The 20,611-nt window shown below is 47.2% G+C and overlaps 1 long non-coding RNA gene across 1 annotated transcript; it reads right to left on the bottom strand.

The window, feature by feature from the left end:
* Positions 1–786: 786 nt before the first annotated feature.
* LOC141984035 (uncharacterized) lies at positions 787–19,881 on the bottom strand. The gene is made up of 3 exons (XR_012638624.1): positions 19,257–19,881; positions 18,597–18,683; positions 787–839 (listed from the first exon to the last, which is right to left on the bottom strand). It is a non-coding gene; the product is annotated as an uncharacterized LOC141984035 (long non-coding RNA).
* Between the last annotated feature and the right edge of the window lie 730 nt (positions 19,882–20,611).

The raw sequence follows: 20,611 nt of genomic DNA, 5'->3' as shown, positions 1-20,611 counted from the left end.
GTTCATGTTTATGGATTACTTCTCATTCTCTATATATCCCTTTTATTAATGCAAATGTAATAATAATTGAAAAGTTTTATATCTGAATTACTTTAGGGATTGTTGGTCGTGTAGACAGGAAACTGAGTCATATGTCCACCCAATTCAGACTTAATCAACAAAAATACAATTTCAGATAGACTTAGTGTCAAGTATAGGGTCTGGTAATATATTTATGCCAGATAAGTAAAACAGGCAAAACAGAATAGGTAAAAGGACCTAAATTTCCTGCATTCTGGGGTGCTGAGAAGTCAATCCTTCTTTCATGATGGACACCGCCTCCCCTTGTCTCCTGATCTGGTTCTTCAGTCTCATTCTTTAGTTTCTAGCCTAGTGTTTTTCCAGTTTGGGGCCCATTTTCACATGTATTCTAATACATTTTCACTTTCTCCATTACCTAATTTTCCTCCAGTCATCATTCAACACATTACTCATTGATTTTATGTAACCCTGTATATAACAGTCCTTGCTTGGGGGTTGGTTGGTAGGGTAATGTCATCTAGTGGTCAGGAATTTAACCCCGTGACTTGTAGAGAGGGGAGCCCTCCCACTCCACCAGGCTCCAACCCAGGGCATGATCTGACAGCCAGTCAGCTTAAGGCTGCCCTCCCTGGTCCACTTCCTATTTCCTCCCCCCATGGTTGTTCCAAGGTTTCCAGCCGGGTTATGGCAGCATGAAGGGTGTCCACTCACCATAAGGCACCTTCTGGCAGCTGCGTGTAGCATGGTAGCTCTCTTCCTCTCTCAGGCGCAACTGCCTCCTCCCGCAGTATGGGCCAGATCAGGCCTGAGGCTTTCCCCTGATGGGACAGTCCAAACAAAATAAGAGGGAATTACCAAAGTGGGAATTACCAAAGTCAAGAGTTCATATGAGGGGAAGAGGGAAATGCTTTCCTTTCAGGCTCTCTCTCTCTAGCCGGCCCTCCCTTCCCTCAGGGAGGGATCTTTGGGCAGTTGTCTTAAGGAGAGAGATTCTGCCTTTCCCTCAGCTCTCTGCTGGAGCAGCAGGTTGCAGGTCTTCTCTCTTCCCTGGTATGCCACCAAAATGAGCTGCTCCCCTGCCTTTTAATTCCCCCTTCAGTTGGGGGCATTTCCTACAAGTATGGCAGAGCAGGGCTTGCTGAGCCCAGAGCAGTTCCTTAACCCCTTGTTGCCCAGTGTACATTACACATGGGCAAGCATCAATTACTTAAGGCCCACATTTTTCCTGTGGAATTTACAGTTTCTGGGTCACGTTGCCTTGGGTCACCCTGTTTCTAAGTTTCCCAGGAAAAAGGGATTTTTTTTATTTAACATTACATGCTTGTGCCTTTTGCTTACATTTTCCATCACAACTTCCTCATTTTCCCCAATAATATATTTTTAAACAGATCAGCAAATTATATCACGGAGAAATTAACAAAAATACACCCATAACAGGAAAAGTCTTGGTTTGCGTGTTACCTTATCTATATTTACTCATCATCCATAATTTATTAAAGATATAGCTAACAAAGTTTTTAATATCATTAGCAATCCTTCATTTTAATATTACCGATCAGTATGAGTTTTTATAATTATATTATCCTCCCCCTGAATTAGGAGGGGAATTTTGGAGAACACACTATGATTCTTTAATGTCAACATTTATCGTCTGCAAATACAAATTTGTCTGGGGATTTTTATTTTACTCAGAGTCCAAAAACTTTGTACTTTTGTATAGCCAAATCTTACCAGTGTTTTTCCTGTTTTTTAGGTGCTCTAGCTTTAGGTGTTGGGTTTTTTAGTATATTTTAATGACACCCCAACAGGATTAAAATCTTACTACAGGTATTTTGAACCCACTAATCACCTTGATCATTGAAAATCACATGGTCATTTCAATTATTAAAATGATTAAGAAATCATTTTCTAACACTGTTTTCCTCCTATGAAACAGACTTCTATAAATTCAACAAAGATTTATAAAATGTCTGCAAGAGCATCTACCTATAATATTTGGGGCGATAGTCATTTGTACTACTTTGGGAAACTCTAGACATTAGCAAACCCACTTCTGAATAAACTGGCAGAGCATGTGAATCTGCAGACTGTTATAAGGAAGACCACACCAATAACAACGAACAGAACTTGCTGCTTTCATTCTTTAAAATGTTCAATATTTTTGTCCTTATGCTTAATTATTTGCTCAGCTCTGGAATATGAAGTCTTCTGTCCACACAGAAAGATACAGCATTGGCAAGGCCAATCCCAGATCTCCTAAACTGCCCTTTCCAATGCACCTCCTGTAGGTGGTATTTGCAGGAATGAGAAGTGTAATATATGTGATGTAATTGTGCATGTTCCATGCCTAACCACTAGAGGGCATCCACACAAAATCCAGATTAATTCATTCCCAGGAAGCAGTTGACCAGTTCCAAGGATGGAGTGGTGCCAAGCTCAGCACGTGCCCCATCCCTGCCCGCCTCCCTCCCCGCTCCCGACAAACAGACCACACAATATATTTGAGTCAAGCAGCAAGCAAACAAAAAACAAACTAGCAGACAACAAACTCACCCCAAATGTCATGTAGTTGCTCCTCCTTCACTTGGCAAACTCCCTAAAAAAACCTCCTGTTAGCTGGTCCTGTTCACTACCTCCTCTGGTTACTTAGAAGAAGCTGGCTTTTTAAACTCCTGTTCTCCCTGAGTTGCTCCCAAGTACCCCGCCCCCTGGTTAAAGGGATTAAGGATCAAAGCCTCTTTAAGAAGTGCTCAGCCTTGCCAAGCGGGCCACTAGGCTCAACACACAGCCCTCCCAAACAAAGAGATCACACTATAGACTTCAGTCAAGCACCTGCAGTGCTTTGTGTTGGATTGGAGCCACTAGGTAACTTCACACAGGCCAAACACTTGTTAGTGTTTGAAAGTTACCAGTTATTAACATTCAAGCTTCAAACTGGTGCTTATGGCTTGTTTCCACTTCAGAAAGGACACATTTTCATAGTGTCAGCAACAGGCACACTGGACCCAGTGCTGGACTTGACAGAAAAGCTGTGTTCAGCACCACTTCCAAAGGGTTCTGAAAAGATTCTTAATGCCAGGCGGGTCGGAGCACAGGGTCACCCATTCTCCCAGGGTCTTCCAATAGGCTGGGGCCCCTGGGCATGGGCCCCGTCGGCCCAGTGGCTAACCTGTGACTGCCCCCACCAATAAAAAAATACTTCCTCCCCAAACTGATTTAGTTGTTCTGGCCAATGCATTCGGGAAGGAGAGCAAATGCTCCACCTCCCCCACACCACAACCACCTGTGGCACACAACCATTTCTTTGCCCCCTGTACCTGCTGTTGGGATTTAGGGAGGCTGTGCAAGGGAGTGAAAGGGCTTTATGCCCCCTTAAACCTTTGCATGGCCTCATACATTATCCTTCAGTCTCCAGGGGAGACCCTTCCCTCTAAGACCCTCAAGGAAGCCACTTCTGTCCTGACACTACCCGAAGCCCCCGTGAACCCCGAGGCAACATTCGTGGCGGGTGCCAGCGGGGAGAACCCCGGGGCAACGGAAAGTGTCCTCTCCTCCATGTTCGAGGAGATCGAGGCCCTAGATCTGACCCCAGTCGCCCAGGGGAAGGACGACCTTTTGCCAGCAAACCTCGATTTGGGCGACCTCACTCCACGTCTCTTTTCCCCATTCTCCCTCCCCCTAACTGCTGCTTCTGCTCCCACCTCCGAGGAGCCCCTGGACTCCTCCATTGACCCAGCCATTGATGGCACCCCGCTGATGACCACTGAGCCTGCTCAGGTGACAGCCGGCGCCACACGGCCGGGACACGAGCCGCCAGGGGCACCCCCCGTTGGTGCGGAGCAATCGATTTCCTTCCCAGGCGGCGGCCCAACAGAAGATAATCCTCCTCCTGATGCTGTAGCCGCTAAATCCACCACAGAGCGCGTGCCCGGTATCACTGAGAGCTCCCTCCCTACCCCCTTAACCCTCGAGCCTGATCAGGAGGTGCCACCATCCAGCTGCTTGCCTCCCGAAACCCAGAACATCGCCTCTACCCCTGCCCCTGCCCCTGCCCCTGCCCCTACCCCTACCCCTATCCAGTCTACCTCCTGCGATGTTATCGCCGCCCCCAGGGCTGTCTCCTTCCCTTTTCCAACCAATGACCCCCAGGGAGTGGCCTTTGCATTCTCCTGCCCCGACCCATTAGGGGCTGCTATTTTTCCTCCACTGCCCCCTATCGCCCCAGGGTTTGAGGCGGGCCTAGAAGCTCCAGCCCATCAGGCACCCCGCTGGGGGTCCGCACCCTGCTTCCCATTTTAGTGGGCCACAGGGCTGTACCAAGGGCCCTACTGGGGAACAACCGGGAAACCATAACCCCACCCCCCCATGAGCTGCGAGGAGAGCTGCGGAAGTTTTTAGAGGATGTCCGTGGCTCCCGCAACAAGGTACAGCTTGCTCTCCAGCGATGGGGGGATTTTTTTCAAATCCTCTGGGCCACAAGGGCCCTCATGGGGGAAGGTAAAGGGACGGGGAAGCAGGAAGTGTTGATCCTTCGGGAGGGAGGGTACTCTGTGATTTTCCTGCAGGAGACCCATACAGATCTGACCGCCGAAGATAGTTGGCGGCTGGAGTGTGGAGACAGGGTCTACTTTAGCCATTCCACAATTTGGCAGGCTGGAGTGGCAACTCTGTTCTCCCCCGACCTACAGCCCGAGGTGCTAGGGGTCGCCGAGGCCATGCAGGGTTGACTGTTGCAACTCCGGGTCCATATAGAGGGGTTCGTGGTTAACCTCGTTAACGTCTATGCCCCGACATTGGGCCCGGAGCGGCTGTAATTCTATCAGCAGGCGTCTGCCTTCCTCAGCACCTTAGATTCTCACGAGTGCCTGCTCCTCGGAGGGGATTTTAATACCACCCTCGAGGAGCGAGACCGCTTGGGGACCAAGCAGTGCCCGGCCGCCGCGGACACCCTCCGGGAGATAGTTGAACATCACTCCCTAGTGGACATCTGGCGTGACCACTACCCGGATGACACTTCCACATTCACCTTTGTCCGGGTGGAAGCCCATCGGTCAAGCCACTCCCGGTTGGACCACATTTATCTATCATGTTTCCATCTCTCATGAGCCCACTCCTCCAGCATTCGGCTGGCCCCATTTTCTGACCATCATCTAGCCACCGTGACAGCCTCCCTCTGTGCGGAGAGGCTGGGGCCGACCTATTGGCATTTTAACAACAGCCTGCTGGAGGATGAGGGCTTCATGACGTCCTTCCGGGAATTCTGGCTGGCCTGGCGAGGGCAGCGGCGTGCCTTTCCCTCAGCGCGGAGATGGTGGGACCTGGGGAAGGTGCGCACCCGGCTTTTCTGCCGCGACTACACCCGGGGCACCAGCCGACGGAGAAATGCGGCGATAGAGCAGTTGGAATGGGAGGTCTTAGAGCTGGAGAGGCGTCTGGCTGCCAACCCCAAAGACCTGCTCCTCTGCAGAGCGTGCCGGGAGAAGCGGGAGGAGCTCCAGGCCCTCGAGGACCATCGGGCCGGGGCGCCTTTGTTCGATCCCGCATCTGCCTCCTTTGGGAGATGGATCGTGGCTCCCGCTTCTTCTATGCCCTGGAGAAAACGAGGGGGGCCAAGAAACACGTCACCTGCCTTCTAGCAGAAGACGGCACCCCCCTCACGGAACCGGCGGAGATGTGCAGGAGGGCCCGAGCCTTCTACCCAAGTCTTTTCTCCCTGGATCCGACCGACCCTAGTGCTTGCAGAGTGCTTTGGGAGGAGCTCCCTATGGTCAGCGCGAGAGACCGAGACCAGCTAGAGTTGCCTCTCACTCTGGCCGAGTTCTCGGAAGCCCTCCGTCGTATGCCCACTAATAAGTCTCCAGGCATGGACGGGTTCACCGTGGAGTTCTACCATGTGTTTTGGGACGTCCTCGGCTGAGACCTAGTCACCATCTGGGCCGAGTCTCTGCAGAGCAGGGTCCTCCCTCTCTCGTGCAGGCGAGCTGTGCTCGCCTTATTGCCGAAGAAGGGGGACCTCCGCGATTTACGAAATTCATGTTCCGTCTCGCTTCTCAGCACAGACTACAAAATCGTAGCGAAAGCAATCTCGCTGCGGCTAGGGTCTGTGATGGCGGACGTGATCAATCCAGACCAGACCTACACAGTCCCAGACCGCAGTATCTTTGATAACCTATTTCTGGTGAGGGACCTTTTGGAACTCGAGCGTAGAGACGGTCTGTAGTTCGCCCTCCTGTCCCTAGATCAGGAGAAGGCGTTGGATAGGGTGGACCACGGGTACCTCCTGAGCACTCTGCAGGCGTTTGGCTTTGGACCCCTGTTTGTGGGTTTTCTCTGGGTGCTGTACGCCTCCGCAGAGTGTCCGGTTAAGCTCAACTGGACCCTGACCAAACCGGTCAGCTTCGGGCGAGGAGTACGGCAGGGGTGCCCCCTCTCGGGCCAGCTGTACACTCTGACGATCGAGCCCTTCCTCTGTCTCCTCTGCAGGAGGTTGACAGGGTTGGTGCTGCGGGAGCTGGAGCTGCGGCTGGTCCTGTCGGCGTACGCTGATGACATGCTCCTCGTGATCCAGGACCCCGGCGACTTGGCGCGGGTGGAGGCTTGCCAGGCCATCTATTCGGCAGCCTCCTCCGCCCGAGTCAACTGGGTCAAGAGCTCTGGCTTGGCGGTAGGAGACTGGCGGCAAGTGAGCTCCCTCCCACCCGCACTTCAGACCATCCGGTGGAGCGCAGGTCCGCTGCTCTACCTCGGCGTTTACGTTTCTGCCATGCATCCCTCTCTGCCGGAGAACTGGGAAAATTTAGAGGGTGGGGTGATAGAGCGGCTCCAGAAATGGACGGGATTACTCCGATGTCTCTCCCTCCGAGGGAGAGCGCGGGTGCTTAATCAACTAGTCCTGTCCATGCTCTGGTACCGGCTCAACACCCTGGTCCCGGCCCCGGGTTTCCTGACCAACCTCCGGACATCGATTCTGGGGTTCTTTTGGTCAGGAACGCACTGGGCCCCCGTAGGGGTCCTTCGTCTACCCCTGAAGGAAGGAGGACAGGGCCTGAAGTGTCTACACACTCAGGTCCGTGTCTTCCACCTCCAGGCCCTACAGAGGCTCCTCAATGGTGCAGGCAGTTCAGCGTGGAGCACACTGGCGCACGCCATCCTGCACCGCATCCAAGGGCTCCGATATGACCGGCAGCTCTTTTATCTCCATCCGGGAGATCTTCCGCAAGACCTCTCCGGGCTGCCGGTCTTCTACCAGGAACTCCTCCGGACTTGGAAACTGTTTTTAATGACCAGGTCAGTGGCATCCACCGAGGGGGTAGATCTCCTCGCAGAGCCCCTGCTACACAACCCCCAGCTCCATGTGCAGGTGGCAGAGTCCCACTCGGTGCGCCAGAGCTTGATCCTGGCAGAAATCACGAGAGTCGGAGACCTCCTGGACTACGACCGGGGAGACTGGCTGGATCCCCTTACTCTCGCCCGGCTCATGGGGCTCTCCAGACCTCGTATCCTCCGGCGCGTACTTCAGGAGGCGAAGGCCGCTTTGCCGCCCGCTGCTTGAGCTTACCTCGACCGGGTCCTGCTCGAGGGCACGCCCTGCCCACCCTCTACCCCAGGCTCGCCGGACTTTTTAATTGGATCCCTGCCCCGCAGATCCAATCGCCCCCCCTCACCCCTTCACTGCGAGCAGGCTGCATGAACTGCAGCCGGTATGCTTCCAAACCATGCCAAGGAAACATCTATACACGCTCGCGCTCCACACCCTTCACGCCCTCACCCTAGTGTCCCGCCCCGACACAAAGTGGCGAGACCTCCTGCCACCTTTAGAGGGTGAGCAGCCCCGGTGGGCCAGCCTATATTCCACCTTGATTCCGAGGCCTGTCGGGGGCGGCTCCTTCACGGAGCTGAGAGCACGGGCACGGGGCGCAGTTCAGCCCCATCCCAGATACTTGTCCCTTTTGTGGTGTGAGGGAAACCCTGGTGCATGTATATCTGGAGTGCGCCAGGCTGCAGCCCCTGTTCCAGCTCCTCACAAATCTCCTATTACGTTTTTGGTTGCATTTTCCCCCTCACCTTTTTATTTATGCACTCCCCATCCGTGGCCTCACAAAGTCACAGGATCTCCTAGTTAACCTCCTCCTGGCCCTGGCTAAAACGGCCATCTATAAAAGAGAGGAGAGTTGGCCGATGGAGTTTCCTGTGACTGTGGGGCCGTGTCAAGGTTCCTCCCCCACTCTGAACTCTAGGGTACAGATGTGGGGACCTGCATGAAAAACCTCCTAAGCTTATCTTTACCAGCTTAGGTCAAAACTTCCCCAAGGTACAAAATATTCCACCCTTTTGTCCTTGGATTGGCCGCTACCACCACCAAACAAATACTGGTTACTGGGGAAGAGCTGTTTGGACACGTCTTTCCCCCCCCAAAATACTTCCCAAAAACCTTGCACCCTACTTCCTGGACAAGGTTTGGTAAAAAGCCTCACCAATTTGCCGAGGTGACTACAGATCCAGACCCTTGGATCTTAAGAACAATGAACAATCCTCCCAACACTTGCACCCTCCCTTTCCTGGGAAATGTTGGATAAAAAGCCTCACCAATTTGCATAGGTGACCACAGACCCAAACCCCTGGATCTGAGAACAATGAAAAAGCATTCAGTTTTCTTACAAGAAGACTTTTAATAAAAATAGAAGTAATTAGAAACAAGAAATCCCCCCTGTAAAATCAGGATGGTAAATACCTTACAGGGTAATTAGATTCAAAACATAGAGAACCCCTCTAGGCAAAAACCTTAAGTTACAAAAAAGATACACAGACAGAAATAGTTATTCTATTCAGCACAATTCTTTTCTCAGCCATTTAAAGAAATCATAATCTAACACATACCTAGCTAGATTACTTACTAAAAGTTCTAAGGCTTCATTCCTGGTCTATCTCCGGCAAAGACAAAATGTAGACAGAAACACAAACCCTTTGTTTCTCTCCCTCCTCCCAGCTTTTGAAAGTATCTTGTCTCCTCATTGGTCATTTTGGTCAGGTGCCAGCGAGGTTACCTTTAGCTTCTTAACCCTTTACAGGTGAGAGGAGATTTCCTCTGGCCAGGAGGGATTTTAAAGGGGTTTACCCTTCCCTTTCTATTTATGACAGGCCGTTTTCCGATCCACGGTCCGTTCACGTATCCGGGCGGAGTTCCTCTGGGCAGCGTCCACCGACTCCCTTGATGCTTTTGAGGAGCGGTGGGCGCTGTCCGAGGCTCTCTGCTCAGTGTCCCCGTCCGGCTCCCTTTGTTTTGACCCTTTGATTGGGGGAGAGAGTAAGGGATCCCAGCCCCAGCCATTGCTGCTGCGGACACCACCACCTTAGAGGGGTCCTTTCACATGTGGGTGCACGTGCCCACCCCAGGTTGTCCACCCCACAGCCTGCCCCTTTTGTTGGGTGCTTTCAGGGGAGGGAATTGTTGGTGACACTCGGGCATGGCGCCAGGTAACTCGAGGGGGTGGCAGACCTTGAGAGTCGATGAAGCCCCCTCGCTCTGGACCACCAGGTAACTTGGAAGGGTGGAAGACCACGAGAGTCGAGGAAGCCCCCCGCTCTGGGCCCAGGCAAGCTTGAACACTTCCCTCCCCTGAAGCTAATGAGAAAACAATTGTGATTGGTTGCTGTGTTACACATTGCATATGCTGTTGTTTTGTTTTGTAAGTGTGTTATGCAATAAAAAAAAAACCTTTTAAAAAAATTACTCTCCTATAGCCATCTGGCCTGACTCTGTCACACCACATTCTTAAAAATTTAAATAGAATTGATTCTGTCTATTGAGACTATAAACTCGTTTGGGCATGACAGTACCTGCCCTTATCAAAATAAATAAAATAACAATATTACAATGGCATAGAAACTATTACCAGTGCTGCATTATTTAAGTTTACTGTAGTTAAGAATTTTTTAGGTTTTTAAGATGTTAATCATGAGAAAGATTTACAATTTCATTCAATGAATAATTGAATCTTCAGTCCGTTACCCTTAACTCACTCATATTCCAGAGAAACATATTAGATTCTTCACAATACGTGCAAATGTTCCAGCAGGGCTTTCTGTTACTGTGGCTTCTAGTCATGTTAGATTGTCTATGTAATTTTAGATAAAGTGACAAATTGCTAGTGTTTCATGTCACAGAAGGATCTATGATGACTAACAGCGAGCTTTGGAAATAACTCATGTGATGGTATATCATTGTAACCCTTGAGAAATGACAAGGAATGGTACTACTGTGGTTTTAGCAGTATGCAATAGATTATTTTTCATAACCCATTTATTTCCAAGTGCATGAGAATAGTTTTTTTAATCTGCATTTTAATCTTCTGTATGAAACAAGAATAAATTATGCATGCACAATAAATGTGAAAGATAAAGAACTTTAAATGGGAAGTTTAGTAAATGTGTAGAATTAGAGGGAGAAAGGATTAAGCTGTGATAGACTGCAATATCTGAACAATCAGAACACTCCATATATTTTTATAGTTCATATTGTGTAGTGTAGCAGACATTCTAGTATTAGCAAGGTGATGAACCAAGCAGCATATGCTGCACCCTACAAAGGAGTCCCTGCTCAGCTTGCCACACAAGGTGGTATCCTATTTGTCAAGAGAAGTCCACGCAGCCTACATGGCCCACAGGAAGGAGCAGGCCTGTGATTATGAGGTGGTAATAGTGGCCATTCTGGACCCGGTAGTCCTCTTGGCAGAAAAGTAATCATAGAAATCATAGAATCATAGAACTGGAAGGGACCTCAAAAGGTCATCTAGTCCAGTCCCCTGCACTCAAGGCGGGACTAAGTATTATCTAGACCATCCCTGACATCCCATCCCCAATGATGGAGATTCCACCACCTCCCTAGGCAATTTATTCCAGTCCTTAACCATTATGAACAGTTAGGAAGTTTTTCCTAATGTCCAACCTAAACTGCTCTTGCTGCAATTTTAGCCCATTGCTTCTTGTCCCATCTTCAGAGGTTAAGAACAAAAATTTTTCTCCCTCCTCCTTGTAACAACCTTTTATGTACTTGAAAACTGTTATGTCCCCCCTCAGTCTTCTCTTCTCCAGACTAAACAAACCCAATTTTTTCATTCTTCCCCCACAGGTCATGTCTTCTAGACCTTTAATCATTTTTGTTGCTCTTCTCTGGACTTTCTCCAATTTTTCCACATCTTTCCTGAAATATGGCGCCCAGAACTGGACACAATACTTCAGTTGAGGCCTAATCAGTGTGGAGTAGAGCGGAAGAATTACTTCTCGTGTCTTGCTTAGAATATTCCTGCTAATACATCCCAGAATGATGTTTGCTTTTTTTGCAACAGCGTTACACTGTTGACTCATATTTAGCTTGTGATCCACTATGACCCCCAGATCCCTTTCCGCAGTACTCCTTCCTGGGAAGTCATTTCCCATTTTGTATGTGTGCAACTGATTGTTCCATTCTAAGTGGAGTACTTTGCATTTGTTCTTACTGAATTTCATCCTATTTACTTCAGACCATTTCTCCAGTTTGTCCGATCATTTTAAATTTTAATCCTATCCTCCAAAGTACTTGCAACCCCTCCCAGCTTGGTATCATCCACAAACTTTATAAGTGTACTCTCTATTCCATTATCTAAATAATTGATGAAGATATTGAACAGAACTTGATATTAAACAGAACAGATAATGACAAACTTTGGGCTGCTAGATGGGTTTATGGAGTACGGCTCTGAGCCTTTGCACAAAAGTTAACTGACTGGGCTACTCACTCTCTAAGGGCACATATCTAAAGTGTGGAGAAAATAATGGATGCCACAGTATTGAAATAATTTCTCCAGAGCCTCCCTATTAATATGCACATTTGGGTCTGAAGGCACCAGTCAATGACCCTGGAATCAGTGGTCACGCTTGCAGAACAGTTTGTGCAAACAGGCTTTCCCAGAAGAGCAGCCCAGCTTCTTTCAGGAACGGGACTCTGGGAAGAAAGGGGTGACTTTGCCACCCCTAAGAACGACTGAAAAGAGAGCTCGCTCATCAGCATAAAGTGGCTAAATGGGAGCATTGGTACAGCTGTGCTGCTGTAAGTTCTTTAGAGTAGATGTGACTAAGACTCCTTGCTTATACAGAAGGGCCCAAGCCCATTCCCTGGATCAGAACACCTGAAACACTGGGGGTACTCAAATCCAACCCTGTAGCCACATTTTGAAAACAGCCTATGCCTGTGCAATACAGTGAACCAAAATTCACTTGACATAACACCCTCCCCCACAAGCCAAATACATTCAAATTAGAAATTAGGCACACACTTTAAAAAAAATAACAGTAAGAGTTAAATGATCATTGAAACAATCTGCTAAGGGACATGAGTGGTTCTCTATCTCTTCAGATCAAGACTGGCTGCCTTTCTGGAAGTTATGCTTTAGCCAAACAAATTATGCTTTATTATTATTTATTATTTGTATTATTAATACAGTGGTAACTGGATGAAGTTTAATGGCCTGTGATACACAGGAGGTCAGACTAGATGACCTAATAGTTCCTTCTGGCCTTAAACTCTACATCTGTGAAACTCCAGTTATTCAAAATCCAGATGCAGATGTTGTGACTTGAGTCTATCTCTAGACCATCCTCCTGTGGCATGGGCCATGCGGGATGACTGATGTAACCATGCACAGCCCCACAGAGATCAACAGGCCTCCACATGGGTGCATTGGTGTGCCTGTACGGATTACAGTGCATGATTGGGGGTCCGAGTGTGTAGGTCTTTATAGCGGGAGAAGCTCTCCACACCAGTCAAGAATAGGTTAAAGAGCATAATCAATCCCACCCCGCTTCACCTTGACAATCCTGGAGAAGGGTGGATTCTTAAGAGGGACAGTCCTTGCTCAGGATGGGTGGCATTCAGAAGCAAACGGAACTAGTGCAGAGAGCTGCCTGTCTCCAGGGAACAGTGCTTGTCTACTGGGGAAATTGTTTGAGAATACCACCCAACTGCATCCTCTGAGGAAATAGAAGGACCAGCTTTTCCTCACTCTTATTTTTGGAATCCTGGGATTCAGCCTTGTTTGACTGGATACACAAGGGAGAAGGATCCAAGACCTTCCTCCTGAGGACTATTGGTCAGGTGGGCAGAGTTTATAGAATTGTTCTATATGATTAACTCAAAGGCCTCCTCAAACATGGTAACTCCCCAACCAGTTCCCCATTTCCATACATAGCCCTTAATTTGAACTGGAACCTCAGCATAGGTCATATCCAATGTTCCCTCTAATTTTTGACAGGCCGTGTGCGCAAAAAATTTCTTCTGTGCAAATTTTTGACAGGCCGTGGGTGCAAAAACTTTCTTCTGTGCAAATTGTTATGCTTCTGTGCAAATTTTGTGTGTGTGGGGTTTAGGATCTGTGTGTGCATGCACACGCGCACAACTTAGAGGGAACAGTGGTCAGATCCCCTCTTTTCTAAACTCCCCCTAACCTCCTCCTATGCACGTCAGGGGTGAGTTTTGCAACTACTGTGTTTATAGTCCTTCCTTCCCATAAGGGTAAAACTGTGAAAAGGCCTTTGTCCCAGTCAGTAGTGGAGCCAGGTACCTTACCAGGTCTGACTTCCCCACCTTATTCAATTCATACCCATTTCAAGAGCATGTAGGAATACATCCATGTCCTCTCCCTCCATAAAACAAGGAAGTAATTTGGAGTCTACACCACACACCAGGGCACATACCTGGACGCTGGCTCCCCCTACTGGTTTAGGAGTCTGTTGGTGCAGTTTCTCCAGCTCAAACTGATGCTGCCACTTCTTGTCCTTCTCCTCATGCTGGAGATGGTTCTCCTTCTCTTCTCTCTCACACTAACACAGCCTTTCACAGTCTTCTCTCTCTTGTTCCTGGTCCGCTAGATTTCCAGACATGCTCAATCCCACTTCAGCTGCAGTTTCTCCTGCTCCAGCTGTTCAGCTGTCCTCCAGTCCTGTTGCAATGGTGTGCTTGGTCTGGACGGCACATAGTTGCTGCCTCTGTTAGCCTCTTCCCTGCTTCCCTCCAAGGCACTGGCTTCAAGAGTCTCCCTGTCTGCTGGACCCTCTGTGAGGTCCTCTGTGAACCTGGACCATCACTCCTTGACTGGTCATTAGAATAGAATAAATGTACTAGCTGTGATGTCATCTGGTCTTCAGAGTTAAGCTGTATAACTCAACCAGCCAATTTTTCTTCAGCTGTTCAGAATTCATTTCCCTGTCCCTTTTAACTTACCCTTTCCCAAAAAGACTATTGAGACTTTTTTTCCTCTGTGTTTTTCCTAGTATGGTACTTGCTTTTACTGCTGTTGGCACTTATGGAATTTATATTATCAATTCTACTGCTAACACCAGCTCCCCAGCTGTTGCCTTTCTGGGTGGAGATCTGGGTCTCTCGCTCTACTGACTGGGATATTTTCAGGTTGCACAGTTCCCTGCCTTCACTGTGTTATTCCCAGCACCTGTTTGGTTGCTCTTCAGAGATGGTTAACTGGTGTAATTGCTACAGTTACAAGGTACCACACAGCACTTCCTATGGAAGCCAACTTAATTCTTAAGATAAAAAGCATTTCAAGGAAATATATTAAGAACAGCAAAATAAACATGCTAATAAGCTCACCTGACTTCATCCTAAATGGATTGTGGTAGGAGCAGTCCTTCAACACTCCACCCCAGGGGCTTCCTTATGGTTACCAGTTCATCCCAGCTTCAGTTCAGTTTTATCAGTGGGCCCAGTCCTTTCAACCCTACCCTAAGGTTTGGAGTCCTCCATGGACCAGCTGTCTTGTCTGTTTGCTGGATCAGGAAGAAGGACCTGAGACAGCTTAAAACCAGGCTATTTATTCAAAGACCCGCTCTTTGTCTGTTGGTCCCTGGAGAATCCAATTTGAACTTTTTATATGCACACCCTTCCAGGGAGGTGGCTTCTCTGGAGATGTTACAGCATGAGTGATTTTGCCCCTGCTATTCTCCTAGTTATTCTTCCCATGGAAATGCACACAATCCCACAATAACATATAGACAATTGCATTTTTAATACAATGGATCCCAAAGGTATTAACCCTGATTCAATCAGGTTTAACTTTACTGAATTAAGTTTATCTTAATTCCATAAGGTTTGTTCTGGAGATTGTCACAGTTGCACCAAATTAGATTAGTTGGAAGAAGGCAAATATCAAATTCTGCAGTCTTAGGGCAGTGATGAGAACCATAGGATATGTCTTCAGAAGTCCTACACAAGACTGAGTACAGCATCAATGTGGATGCAGCAACTCAGTATGGCTTTGCTGAGGGCACATTAAAATTCGGGCTAGGCAAATCTGGCAGCTGATCACCTGGGTTAACTCTGCAGTGAAGAGATACCCTCCAAGCCATGTACACAATCTCTAATGATGACAATAGGGGGTACTCTGTATATATTTGAGAAGAGAGTTTGGCATGGAAAGATGACATTACATTAAATTCATTGGTGCATTTTAATTTCCTCTTTTTTTGATGGTGACTGCAGAGCAGCGGCATACGCATTGTGTTTGGGCATTTTATCCAGAAAGGGTAAATTCTACCTGCAAACGCACCCAGGAAAAGCCACAGATATTAGCATCCAAAGAAAAAGATAGCATATGTTGCTCCTATGGAGGCAGAGTCCTAGAATGTGTGTAATAGGGATATATGCTGCACCCTAACCTCATCCCACATTTTTATGGGCTCAGATAAAATGACTGTGGATCAGGAGGTCATCTACAGTGCTGGGTTTGAATTTCATTCTGTTCAACACAAAGCAGGCAGTAAAATGAATGATTAACATGCCTGAAAAAGGGCAAACATGGGTAAATTAGATGTTCTGAAATGGCATTTATCAAAGAAGGAATCTGAGAAGTCAGTGAAAATTTCCTAGGTAATGAAACCTTACAACAACGTTGTGGTTCTCATTCTTAAAGATTTGTATGTGTATCCCAGTGGAAAGGTGATCCTGCAGTAGAGCTGGTCAGACAACAGTAAGCATTTTCAGGAAGATATTAGAAAGAAATAGGGCAGAAGTAAAGCGGGATGTGAAAATTTTTCATGTACATTTCCCAGTTTTTCAGCCACAACCAAAATATTGTTGGTGTCTACTCTGTAATGAAAATATGCCCCCACAGTATAACAAACAGAAAACCAAAACAAAATCTGCAAAAATGTTTGCTTAAAAAAGTTATTTTTCTCCAACCTGCTGTATGTACAGTACTATAGAGTCTTCACAAGACATATTCCTTGAGGCTGGAAAAGCCAGGGAAAAGGGGCATGGCTAGAGAGATAGGTGTGTCCAGGGTCTCCAGGTAGCCCTCAGCTGTGTTTTGAGCATCTTGTTGCCCCTGCACCTATGGTAAACTAGAGCAGCCTCAAGCTCTTCTAGCACAGTACAAAGGGGAAAACTTTGCACTTAGCAGTACAATACAAGGGAGAACATTGAGCCACTTTTGCAAATCATCCCTATTGTGCTTTCTTGTTTTTTGGGGCACGCTTGAAGATCTAGCTCAAAGTCTTAAGTGTTCATTGCCTCAGAGATACCATTTAAATTACGTTTTTTCCCTTCATTTAATCTATGGGGCTTTTCCCTGGATGTTTCACAATTCCTTGTTGTAATAACAAATAGAAATTATTATACCCATATTACTGTATAATGCCCACAAATCCTTAAAGAGACCCGATCTCATTTGCAATGAAATTTTGTTAGTGGCAACATCTTTTCCAGTACAGACAAAAAAGTAATAAAAAAACATTTAAGGAATCTAAACTGCCTACTCTCCTTTCTTTGTACTTCAGATTGCATATTTATATCTATATCCCACGTTATAGTGTAAATTGTGAGAAAACTTATAAATATCCCAAAAGTGATGCATTGTAGTCTTGATTCTGACACTTACACAGAGTCCTTTACTTTGTAAGTGATCCCATTAAAAATGGGCCTCATGTGGTGGTTTGGTATTTAACAGGCTAAGTGAAAGATTGTACAGCTACTAGAGTTTGTTAATATTAAGCTTGATTTGTTTTGATTGCAAAGACATTTTGCCAGATCATTTCTGTAAATTATAATTAATTGAGGTGCCTTGGGACCTACATATTATATCAAATACTAATCCTCTACAGGACAGTATGGTCTCTGTTGTTAGACAATCCCTACCAGCTCATATGTAGCTATAGTTCTGATGGTTTTGATGAAATGTTCTGCACTGGATTCTCTCTCTTTAGGGAGGTCAAAGCATTATAAAAAGAGACTTAATAAAAGCAGGCAGCCAGGTACTCCACTGCCTTGCCACTTGTCACCTCTTACACTTGCAGACAGGAGTGTATAAAATCAGAATGGTGGAGCATTTACACCCACAGGTGTAAAGGTCTTCACAAGGTCAAAGGCAGAGGAGAATCAGGCCCGCAGTCATTAAAGTTATATTATACATCCAATTTTTTTTCCATATCAGGAACACCGTGTGGAGTGCACTGGACTTTGAGGGTAAAATCCTGCACTCTTCCCTCAGGCAAAAATTCTCATGCTACCATCTTCCACTGGGAATAAATAAAGGGCCAGATCCTCAGTTTCTGTACATTGGCAAGTTATACCAGCTGAGGATAAAGCTCTCTGTTCTTACTGGGCCTGAATCACCACTGCATTACTCTGGTTTTACTCCAGTGCTTGCTCCAGTTTATTCCCTGTTGATTTTAATGAAGGGAATAACAGTGGTGTAAAACTGGAGTACCACAGTTGGGAATCAAGCTCAGTGTGTTAAAGTTTATGGGATAGTAGAGAGAGGCTGCAACCTCAAAATGCAGCTCCAGATCTGAATCGGATATCCGAAAACCTAGAGTTCAATGATCTTCAGACTCAGGGTTCCAATACAGCCCATTATAAAGATAGTGGTGACGTGAAAGAATTGGATTTATGTCCAGGTTCAGAAAGTCTGAGAGTATGCAGATCAGGGGGGTTAGCTGAGGTTTATTTTCATTATGTGCTCTAAAACAAAGAATAAATAAGCAGTTTCATAGCGCTTCTCATCTGTAGATTTCAAAGCACTTGGCAAAGGATAGTATCATTGGCTCCATTTTACAGTTGATGATCGCGAGGAAGGCAAAAGAAGTGGCTTGCCAAAGTAACATGGTAAATCAATAACAAAGCCAGGAAGAGAGAAGCTAGCTCACCTTACTCTCAGAGTATGACTACACTGCAGTCATAGGTGGGATTGCAGCATGTGTAGACATACCAAGCTAGTTAGATTAAGGCTGTGAAGCTGTAATACCATGAACTGGTTGCCAGTGTACATACTCAGGCTCCCTGTGTGATGGTTCTCAGGGTTCCCAGGACTGTGAGTCATCTGATCACCCTGCCTCCCACATAAGGGAGACCTGCTTTTGCCAGCTGGGTGTCAGTTCCCTGAAACCACCAGCATATTGGCTATCCAGCACTCGGCTCTGGGTAATGCCAGCGCTTACTTTCTTTGCAGGTTAACAACAGGTGCACCTCTGTCTCTGACCCCCTTTGAAGTGTTCCTCTGGAGTGTCCACCCCCTCATCCAATGAACACTCACAGAAATACCAGGGCTGCTGTCCCCAAGGGATCAGTGTACACACCAACTTGTAGTCTTCAACTCAGGATCAGCACCTCCAGGGAAGAGCTGAGAAAGAAAACAAAGGATATTATCTGTGAGGAAACTGAGGCACGCTGCCTCATGGCTTTAATGGCTGGATGCCAAGAGAACTATAACACAGACTGCCTTTGAGCTAGTCAGTGACTAACCCTCTTGCAGTAAACTAAGGGGGGGAGGTGTGACATTCTATACCTTGGGGGAGCGTGCTGTAATCCCCATATTCCTCATCTTCATATATTCATGATCTTAGTATAAAGCATGCCTTATAAGGTATCAGGGGAAAGGTTATGATCTGCTGAAAGTCATTTCTCTATCCATATATATATATATCATTAATGCATATGAGGTTATGAGAATTGTGTGCTGATTTTCTTTGTTTTCTTTCTCAGCTCTTCCCCAGAGGGCGGGGGGTGAAACGGCATGAGGGTACCTCACAGGAAGGAATTCTCAAATGCTCCTTTGTGGGCTCAAGGGGACTTTTTGCATTTGGGTGGTGGCAGCGTTTACCGAGCCAAGGTCAGAGAAAAGCTGTAACCTTGGGAGTTTAATACAAGCCTGGAGTGACAAGTATTAATTTTTAAAATCCTTGCGGGCCCCCACCTTCTGCACTCGAAATGCCAGAGTGGGGATTCAGCCTTGACATGGTGGCAGAGCGGTGGGATCATTTTGAACCAGAAGCACAGACCTCAGGATTTTAAAAGGACACATTTTTCCTTTCAGCTGCTTGCAAGCCAGGGATGTTTTCTTTTCTTTTCTTTTCTTTTCTTTTCTTTTCTTTTTTCTTTTCTGCCTGAGGAGTAACAGGCACACCAAAGGATTAGCCTGCAAAGTCAGGAGTCCAACAAGCAGTTTATTTCTTTTTCTTTTCTAGTTTTGTGGAAACGAAATAATTAGGCTACAGTAGGGCAGCCCTGTACATGAGGTTGAGGTCAGGCACGGAAACGTAGAGTGACCAGTCTTCCCAAAGTGGCACGTCATGGAGAAGACAGACCCAGATCAAGCCCAGACATCCAGCTCCATGACGGAAATGAAGGGAGGAGATGGGCACTGGGAACTTCCCAGGAGGGAAGGATCAGCCCTCCCCCGACCGAGATCCAGGTGCCACGCTGGAAGGATGCCCTTAACCCAGACCGAGTTCTGACTGTGGAAGGCAGGGATTTCTTCCTACAGATGATGTGCTTGGAAGCGGAGGACAAAAGAGAGGTGAAGAGCTTGGAGTTGGAAGCTGAGGAGAGGAGACAGGTGAAGCGCTTGGAAGCAGAAAGAGAGGTGAAGTGCTTGGAGGCGGAAATGCAGGTGAAGCGCTTGGAGGTGGAGTTAGAACTGAAGTGCTTAGAGCTGAAAAGGGCTAAACTGGGTCCACCAGGTAACCCTAACAGTCCTTCTCCAGGTACCGCTCCCCATTCCAAGAAATTCCCCCCATGCAAAGTAGGTGATGATACAGAGACCTTCTTAGAAAATTTCGAAAGGGCCTGCCCTGGGTACAACACCCATATAGACAAGTAGATGGTGGAGCTGAGGCTGCAACTCAATGGATCCTTAGCAGAGGTGGCAGCTGATATGACAAAAGAACACATGAATGAGTACGAACTTTTTAAACAAAAAGCCAGAATTAGGATGGGGCTAACACCCGAGCATGCCCATCGGCAGTTCAGAGCCTTAAGGTGGAAACCAGATGTGGCATTTTCTCGACATGCTGACCACATTGTAAAAAATTGGGATGCCTGGATATCAGGAGCAAGTGTTAAATCTCTGGAAGATCTGTCTCTCTTCTAATGCAAATGGAGCAGTTCTTAGAGGGTGTTCCTGAGGAAATAGAAAGGTACATCCTAGATGGAAAGCCCAAAACTGTAATTGAGGCGGGGCAGATCAGAACCAAATGGGTGGAGGTGGTGGTGAAGAAGAAAGCTAGTAGCAGTTGGTGCTGATACCAGAAGGGGCAACCCGAGATGACA

The sequence above is a fragment of the Natator depressus genome, chromosome 3 (assembly GCF_965152275.1).
Source record: "Natator depressus isolate rNatDep1 chromosome 3, rNatDep2.hap1, whole genome shotgun sequence".
NCBI lineage: Eukaryota > Metazoa > Chordata > Testudines > Cheloniidae > Natator > Natator depressus.
This window is presented reverse-complemented; position numbering and strand designations above follow the sequence as displayed.